Source organism: Cupressus sempervirens, chromosome 1 (assembly GCF_028749045.1).
Source record: "Cupressus sempervirens isolate cs-2001-9-10 chromosome 1, ASM2874904v1, whole genome shotgun sequence".
In the NCBI taxonomy this organism is placed as follows: domain Eukaryota; kingdom Viridiplantae; phylum Streptophyta; class Pinopsida; order Cupressales; family Cupressaceae; genus Cupressus; species Cupressus sempervirens.
Genome location: NC_143118.1, coordinates 320,401,706 through 320,410,309, shown reverse-complemented (window position 1 = coordinate 320,410,309; position 8,604 = coordinate 320,401,706).

The window sequence follows — 8,604 nt, the reverse complement described above, 5'->3', positions numbered from 1 at the left end:
GACAAAAAAGGTTCAAGAAGTGAGATTTGCAAAGTCAAGATTGAAAGGACAGGCACAGACTTGGTGGAAGTTTGTGCAAGAGGAAAAAAAGATTGAAGGGAAGAAATCGATAGCCAATTGGAAGGCTATGGTATCAAAGATAAAGGAGACCTATTTGCCAAAAAAATATGAGATTCAGATTCATAAGCAGAGGCATAATCTCAAGCAGAAGGATCTTGATGTAGCTATCTACACTGAAGAATTCCAAAAACTTTCTCTAAGGTCAAGGGTACAAGAGGCAGAGAGCATCAAGGTGTCAAGGTACTTAAAATGGCCTCAAGTGGTCTATTCAGGATGAAATGAGCTTGTTCATTCTCACCACATTGCAAAGTTATTTCCAAATGGCTAGGAAGGTGGAAGACAAGTTGAGGAAGAAAGATTACTCAAGTTCTAATGGCAGAGATAGAGGTAGATATTTTAAAGGTAATTCTAGAGGAGGTTCTAGTGGTAGAACCAATGATCAAAGAGGCTATGGGGACTCCAAGTGGACTAAAAAATCTAGTGAGACCAGCGAAAGGGGAGGCTTTGGTAGAAGCAGAAGTAGATATGGGAATAGTAGCAGAGGTTCACACTTCAAATAACATGAAATGTTACAACTGTGGTAAGTTGGGGCATCCTACCTACAAATGTCCAAAGAAGGCATCAACATCTTATGGAGAGAAGAAAATAACTTATGTCAAAGAGGAAGATAGTCAAAAATAGGGGAATTGGACTTGATATAGACAAGGGTGAGAACCTCATGTTGAGGAGAGTCTTCATTAAGGAGCTAGCAAAGGAGGAACCTAAGTAGAGAAGAGCACTTTTCAAAACTACATGCAAGATACTAGGTAAGGTATGCAAAGTGATCATAGAATCAGGATCTACTGATAATGTATTGTCAGAGGAGGTAGTACAAAAGCTTGGCCTAACAAAGATCCCCCATGTGTGTCCTTATAGGGTGACTTGGTTGAACAAGGGGCATAATATATTGGTGAATGAACAAGTATGGGTAGACATCTACTGTTAGGAAGGCCTTGGTAGTATGACACGGAGGTAGTACATAATGGGAAGGAAAATAAATACTCTTTCAAGAAGGATGGAGTCACCTATAGGATACAATCAATAGTGAAAGAAGATAAGGTAGAGAAGGCTACTAGTAAGACATTTTTGATGAGTGGGAAAGAATTCCTCAAAGACTTGAAGGAAGGTAAAAAGGAGTAGGGTATGCCATCATGATCAAGTCCAAGGAGGAGAAGTCATATTTATAAGCACCTATACCTACAAAAGTTCAAGAACTACTAGATCAGTTCAAGGATATAATTTGTGATGGAGCACCACCAAAATTACCTCCAAAGAGAGCCATAAGTCATCAAGTTGACTTCATACCAGGAGTAGCATTGCTAAACTTTATGTAGGAGGTTGTTGAAAGTCTAAGAAGTCAAGTTGTAGAGCATAGGACCAAGAGGATTCAAGGACATGTATGGTATGGATATAATATTTTCAGAGGCTTGTAAGGTATTTACTAACTTTGAAAATCATTTCCATGGTGACTTTTCTCAATATACCTTGCAAAATGGGTTATTGTTTAAGGGTCAACAATTGTGTATCCCAAGGGGATCTATGAGGGAAAATCTCATACAAAGAGAAGCACAATGGAAGAATGAGTGGGCATTTTGGCCTTAACAAGACCCTAGACCTTGTGGAAAGGTTTTACTATTGGCCCAAGATGTAAAGGGATCTAAGCAGGTATGTGGAACAATGTGTTCTATGTCAAAAGGAAAAGGGCACTTCCTCCAATGCAGGACTCTACCAACCTCTACCTATTCCTAATAGGCATTGGGAATGCATCAACATGGATTTCATAGTGGGACTACCAAGGACTGGGACAGGGTTAGATAATGTGTTTGTGGTGGTAGATAGGTTCAACAAGATGAGCCATTTCATCCCATGTAAAACAACACATGATGCAAGCAATATAACCAATCTTTGCTTTAAGGAGGTGGTCAGAAAACATGGTTTACAAAGGCGCATAGTTGCTGACAGAGATGTCAAATTTATGGGGCATCTTTGGAAAACCCTATGGAAGAGGTTGTGTACAAAGAAATTGTATTACTAGATTTAGTAGTATTTCTGACCTTTCCATCACGATATCCTCCAATAGTAAATAATTTTCATATATTAGATATTCCAACCATTGTTGGTGGTAGTCTCACCCATTTCAATAAAATATGTTTTGTTATGTATAAGGCAATGTAATGAATAAATAATTCTTGTATAGTTGTAAGGGACCGATAATTGGCACTCTTAGGCTGGGTTCCATGGAGAGGGCTTCCTTCAAAATAGAGAGGGTGGCCACTAAGAATTTTTAGGAATATTTAATGGTAAGCGGTCCCATAAATTTATAAAAAAAATTCAGCTTAAAAAATTTAGCTCCTAAATTTAAGTAAGGTCCATGAGTTTTAAAGTGAAAATAGCATGAGATTTTAAATTTATTAATTAGCTTTGATTGAAAAATAAAGGAATTGTTGACATGTGGCAATAAATTCCCTAAGCTTGTAGGGTTATTTCCAACCCCACCCCATTTCCACCTGCTTAAATTGAGCAGGTTATAAAGTTAGAGCTCCTATTTTGTAGGAAAAGGTTTTGGAGCCCTATCCCCCCCCCCCCCCCCCCCCACAAAAAAAAAAATCATGGGGTCACCCACTCCACAAAAATAGAGCCCATGCCCCCTTCATGGGATGCCTGCCTTAACCAATCATCAAGTGCTTTACATTGGTAGTTGGTATCAAGAACTAGATAGCACTGTATAGTAATATATGCATTATAGGGAATGAAAAGTTATATCTTTCTATAAGTTTATTGTGTTATTTGTTCTATTAGAATTGCTATATTCTTTATAGTATATTTCTATTTCTATTTGCTTTGAGTAATGAACACATACCCCAAAAGGAGAAAACATTTTGACATTGCTTCCTAATCAAATATTAAGAACTAAAGGAAGGCCAACATGCAGGATGACAAAATAATGGACCGCATTTTTGGCCAAGTACTAGTGATTGACATTAAAATTGAGGACAATAGGGAAGTGACCATAGAAGGTTGGTTAATGAAGAACTTAGTGCATGCATGGAAAGTTTTATTTAATCAATACGTACGACGAGAGGCTAGGAAGAGAGTGATCCTTGCAAGCATGCTACTTGCAAAACTCACAATGCAAATGATAATCTATGATTTTTTGGAAAGCCCTCTACGATTGTTGGCTGATAATTTGATTGACTAACAAAAATAACATGAGAAGAAGAAACAACAACAATGCCAACAAAATATACTACAATGGTATGAGGAAAAGAACCATAGGAAGGAGGAAGAGTGTGACAAAAACAAATGCCATACCTTCAACAATTCCACTTATTAGTCCCCTTCTACTAAACAAAGAGAAAGAAGACATACCAGAGAGAAGAAGAAGCATTGGTGAGAAGACCTCTTCAAATTAAAACCGTTTTGTAAATTTTGAAGTTTTTTATGGAAGTCTTGGTTTGGGACTTAGCCAATTTTCCCATATGTTGCCATTAATTCCAAAGGGGGAGATTGTTGGTGATTTGGCTAGGTTAGATATTTGATCTTGTCATTTATGGAAACATATTAGTCATTTGAATTCAACATATTACAAGGATGAAGTTTTGGAATGCATACTTAAAAAATTGTCCAAGTGTTATGTAGTTCACCTATCATAACAGTTAGAGTCTTAATCAACGCGGTTCACATAAACCATATTGGTGTGTGCACACTTAAGGATGAATAGTATAGAGTATGAGGACTCTACATCTGAGAGTGTAGACTTGTATGGTCAGTACACACAAGGTTATGATGAATTTACCAGTTACAATAGTGTACAAGCATAACAAAGCATGATAAGGAAATGGGTGGTTTGGGTTAAGGAATTATTATTTTTACAAAATAATTACGTAACTAATTAGGAATGACATCCTAGATGTTAACCCTAAGTCAACAAGAAGCTAATTTTGCATTTTGATAAATGTTTAAAGGCATGAAGGTCAACAAAGCATATATTTGTTAATTAGCAAGGTGTAAAGGAAGATTGTTAAATACAGATTAAAATGTGTAGTTATGCAATATTGATGTAATGTTTTAAAATGCAATGATCAAAGGAATGTGAAGTCTGATAAAGTTTTAAAGAGTAGAAAAAGCAATATCAGATATTGAAGATATTAGCAGCAGTACAAAGGTTTTATTTTTGTATCTATCTCTTTGTATTGAAGAACTTTATTGTATCTTTCTTTTTTGGGTAGTGCGCTCATCTTGCACACATTTTTAATTGTATATAAAAACTTCTAGCAAGGTTGAGGCTTCTAATAATTCCTAAGTCCTCTAACAAGGACTGAGACACTATACAGACCTAATAGACTCCTAACAAGGTCAATATCTTAAACCATATACTTTTGATTAGTGGATCATTTTGTGGGTGCCATCCCCATCAAGGTTTCCCTAGTTTACAAAATATGGTGTTATGAGTCATCTTATTACATTGTTATGTTTATTTTTCAACATAGTTAATTTGCTTTCTTATGCAAGTTATAAAGTTATTGGAGATATCCAATTTTAGTTAAAAGTTTTTGAAATACTGATTCACAATCCCCCACCCAATACTTCCTATTTCTAACAGCTATGTGCTCATTTCCCTTGATTTGTCTTCTCCTTGGGCAATTTCATGGTGGAAATGTCTCTTAGTGGATGTGTGTATACTTTGTTAAAGACATTTCTTCTGTTAAAGTGTTAGTAATGACTTTAGCATGGGGGCATACACTCTGCTCATTTTGCATTCCAATCATGGGGTAGTAAAAACATATTTTGAGTATGGATTGGGGTACTTTAGCCCTGGATGCTTAGAATGCTTCCTAAATTATCCTCAATTCTATGCATTGCTACTTCATCCCTTTTTCTTTGCACACATCTTGTGAATTCCTTTGCGGATTATGCACAAATTTAAAGAATGGATTCTTTATGCACACCTTCAATACAGGGAGTAAAGATCCTTAACAATGAGTCTCTCTTTCCTTTACATATACATATGCTAAATCTTGTCTATGGATGATGCATAACAATTTGTTAAGTCCCATGCATGGGTAATGCAGTCTTATTGGACCATGTCGTGATGATACAAAGAATGTTGATCTACGGATAGGCACTATGATGGGTTGACTAGTGGGTTACCACCCTGTTAGACCATTCAACTCCATCCTTTGCAACAACTATTTTAGTGATTCATAGTAGGGTGGGCAATCTACTAGTTGAGACAATCACTCTTCCCTTCTCTCTCTTTACTTCTCTTTAGTTAGTAATTTCTCTCTTATTATGATTTGGGAGTTAGAAAAAACTCAATCACTTGCGGGTTTTATGGATTTTGTGTCTCCTTTATTACAATGATAGTATCTTATGCTTTGTGTTACAAAGAGTTTGGATTGAGTTCATATTCTCATTAAACTAAGGGCTAAATGTATCACCTTAAATTAGAAGCACTCCAATTTAATGAAGGTTTAGAATCTATTTAATTCAAGATCACCAATCTCCTCGCACCTCTCCATCTTTCTTCTCTTTTTAGTCCTTTCTCCTAACTGGAATTGGGATAAAACCTAATAGTTCCCTTTTAAAACCTCATATTTTCATGGCATGAAGCTTGAGGTAGGATCTATCCTCCTAGGTCTTCCCATCCCCTCATCTAACTACTTGGAATCTACTCTCTACACTAAAATGACTATATCTCAAACATTGTGCTTGATTTCTAGGATCTAGGACTTGTTTTGGAATCCAGAATGTTTTGGGCCCTAATTGTAAGGGACACATGTTAGAAAGTAAAGTCTTCCAAGGTAACTGGGAGGGGGGTGAATTAGCTATCTGATCAATAGAATGTTTATTAACCTTATTAATTTTGAAACATGTGATCAATATAAACAACGATAAGAAGATAATTATACACAATAACATTGGATATGTTAACTGGGGAAACCCTTGATGAGAGGGAAAACCCCAGGTGGAGTGGTACCTAAAAAATGATACTAATATATAGAAATTCCTTGTAAGATGATGGAATTTTTTAGGAGCCAATGAAATACATTCAATGTGTATCAATCCTTGTTACAAGACTTTGAATCCCTATGAGGAGATTCCAACCCTATTAAGAGTTGTGCCAACCCTGTTAGGAGTTGTAGAAGGTAGAAGGACCCACTGTCTAAATAGCTATAGGGGTAAGACCACTGAACTCACTATCCAATTGGTCTCTATATTATCCCTTGCAAAATAATATCAAATACAATTGATCTTAGCAACTCATACTCCATCTCTTTCCTCTTACCATGCCTCTTCTACACCAAATACTTCTTAGATCTCAATACCATATATACAAACTTGTATCACAAATCCCTTTGATCACTTACTCTCATTATACTTTGTATATCATTCAACAAAATCACATACACATTATCATTACAACCAGGAAACAAATAAGAAAACAAACTTTTATTTATACTAAGTCCTCAAAATAATATATTGAGTTGGCCTTGAGGTTTTTCCAATTTACAATTATAATAAGACCTCATTAAGATAAAACAATACATGTTACATTACATCTTTCCATAATTACATAACATTGTCAGCTCACATATGCAACCTCAAACTTTGTGCATTCACTGACATCATGATGATGATGTCTTCTACCTCTATCTAACTTTGCTCAACTAGATTATATCCCTATTAGGAGATATAATCCAATTACCAGAAACCACTTCTTAGGAAATTTGTATGTGAACTATCCTCTGTAAATTTTGAATTTAATTGTTACTAGTTTTGGACTTTCGACATGTGAACTCAATCACATCATCAAGACACTCTATAGAACATGTCCCCAACTATGCTTGACCTCATCTTTACTTTGTGAACCGTACAGTCTCAATCAATGTCTGCTACTTTACCAGTCTTTAGTATGTTGACATCAATGATAAATATGGCCATGAATGCAACATGTTATCACTAAAACAATCTCTTAAGTACTCAAAAAATACTAGGATACTCCCCCATGGGAATATCATCAACATTCATACTAACAATCTCGCCCTTTGGTATTGATGACAACATAAATGAAAAAAATCTAAGTTCCAAGAATACCAAATACAACTCAATTGCTGCTGCTGCTCTCATATTTTCAATCCTCTTCATTAATCAAATCAATCTCTCATAGAAACATATCTCCACCATCGATAGACTTACCCCATTGACATCAATGACAAAGTCATCATAATGTCAATTTGCTGCAAAGATATCTTCATCAAGCTCAAGTGTCCAAAAACATTATTCAATACCAACTACTAAGAGTCCTTCATGACTTGGCTCAAATGAAGATACTCTCCCATAGAGGAAGCCTTGACATCTAGTCCAAATAAATAATAGTTCTTTGTACCACTAGATTGATGCAATCTTTGCATCATCTACTCTAAATTAGGAAGGAGCGTAACCCCAAGCATACCTCTCAAATAATCAAATGTATCTTTAGGTAAAGGTTTTGTAAATATATATGCAATCTTCTATTTTTTGCTTACATATTCCAGTGTGATTTCTTTCTTTGTAACTTTCTCTCTCAAAACATGATACTTAATAGATATGTGCTTTTTCTTAGAATGTAACCTAATATTTTTAGACATACTCACTGTACTTGTGTTATCACAATGTATGATAGTGGGTTTTGAAAACTCAACTCCAATATCCTTCATCTATTTCATCCACGTAATCTTATTGCAATTATTTATTGCTGCTACATATTTTGCTTTTGTTGTGCTATGTGAGATACAATCTTATTTCTTACTTAGCCAAGAAACCAATCTTCCTTCTTAGAAAAATACCTCTTCACTTGTACTCTTTATTTCATCCATACTTCTTGCCCAATCTATATCAGTATATGAATACAAAGTAAAGTCATTTGATATGTCATACAACAGTCCAAAATTAGGTGTACCCTTCAAATATTTGAAAATTCTTTTGACTGTTGTATAATGTGCTTCTTTAGGATCAGCTTGAAATCTTGTAACAATGCCAACTACATTAGCTATATATGGTCTTGTGCGAGTCAAATATTGTAGACCTCCAATCATAGATCTATACTTCTTTTGCTCAACTGTAGGTGTCTCATTTTTGCTAGAAACTTGTGACCAGTTACCATATGTGTAGCAACAAGCTTACAACTTTCTAAACCAAATGTTTTCAACAAGTCTTTTAAATACTTAGTTTGAGAAATGAAAATACCTTCATCATTCTACACAATTTGCAAACCCACAAAATATTTTATTTCACCAATAATGCACATCTCAAACTCCTTCATTTCATTAGAAAACTTATCACTTGCTTTATCATCACCTTTAAAGATTATATCATCCACAAATATCACAATAATCAATAAACAATACTCAATATCTTTTAGGTACAGGTTATTATCTACAATACCTTTAGAAAATCCCAATTTTTCCAAATGCTTGTCCAACCTTGCATACCAGGTTCTAGGTGCTTGCTTTAAACCATACA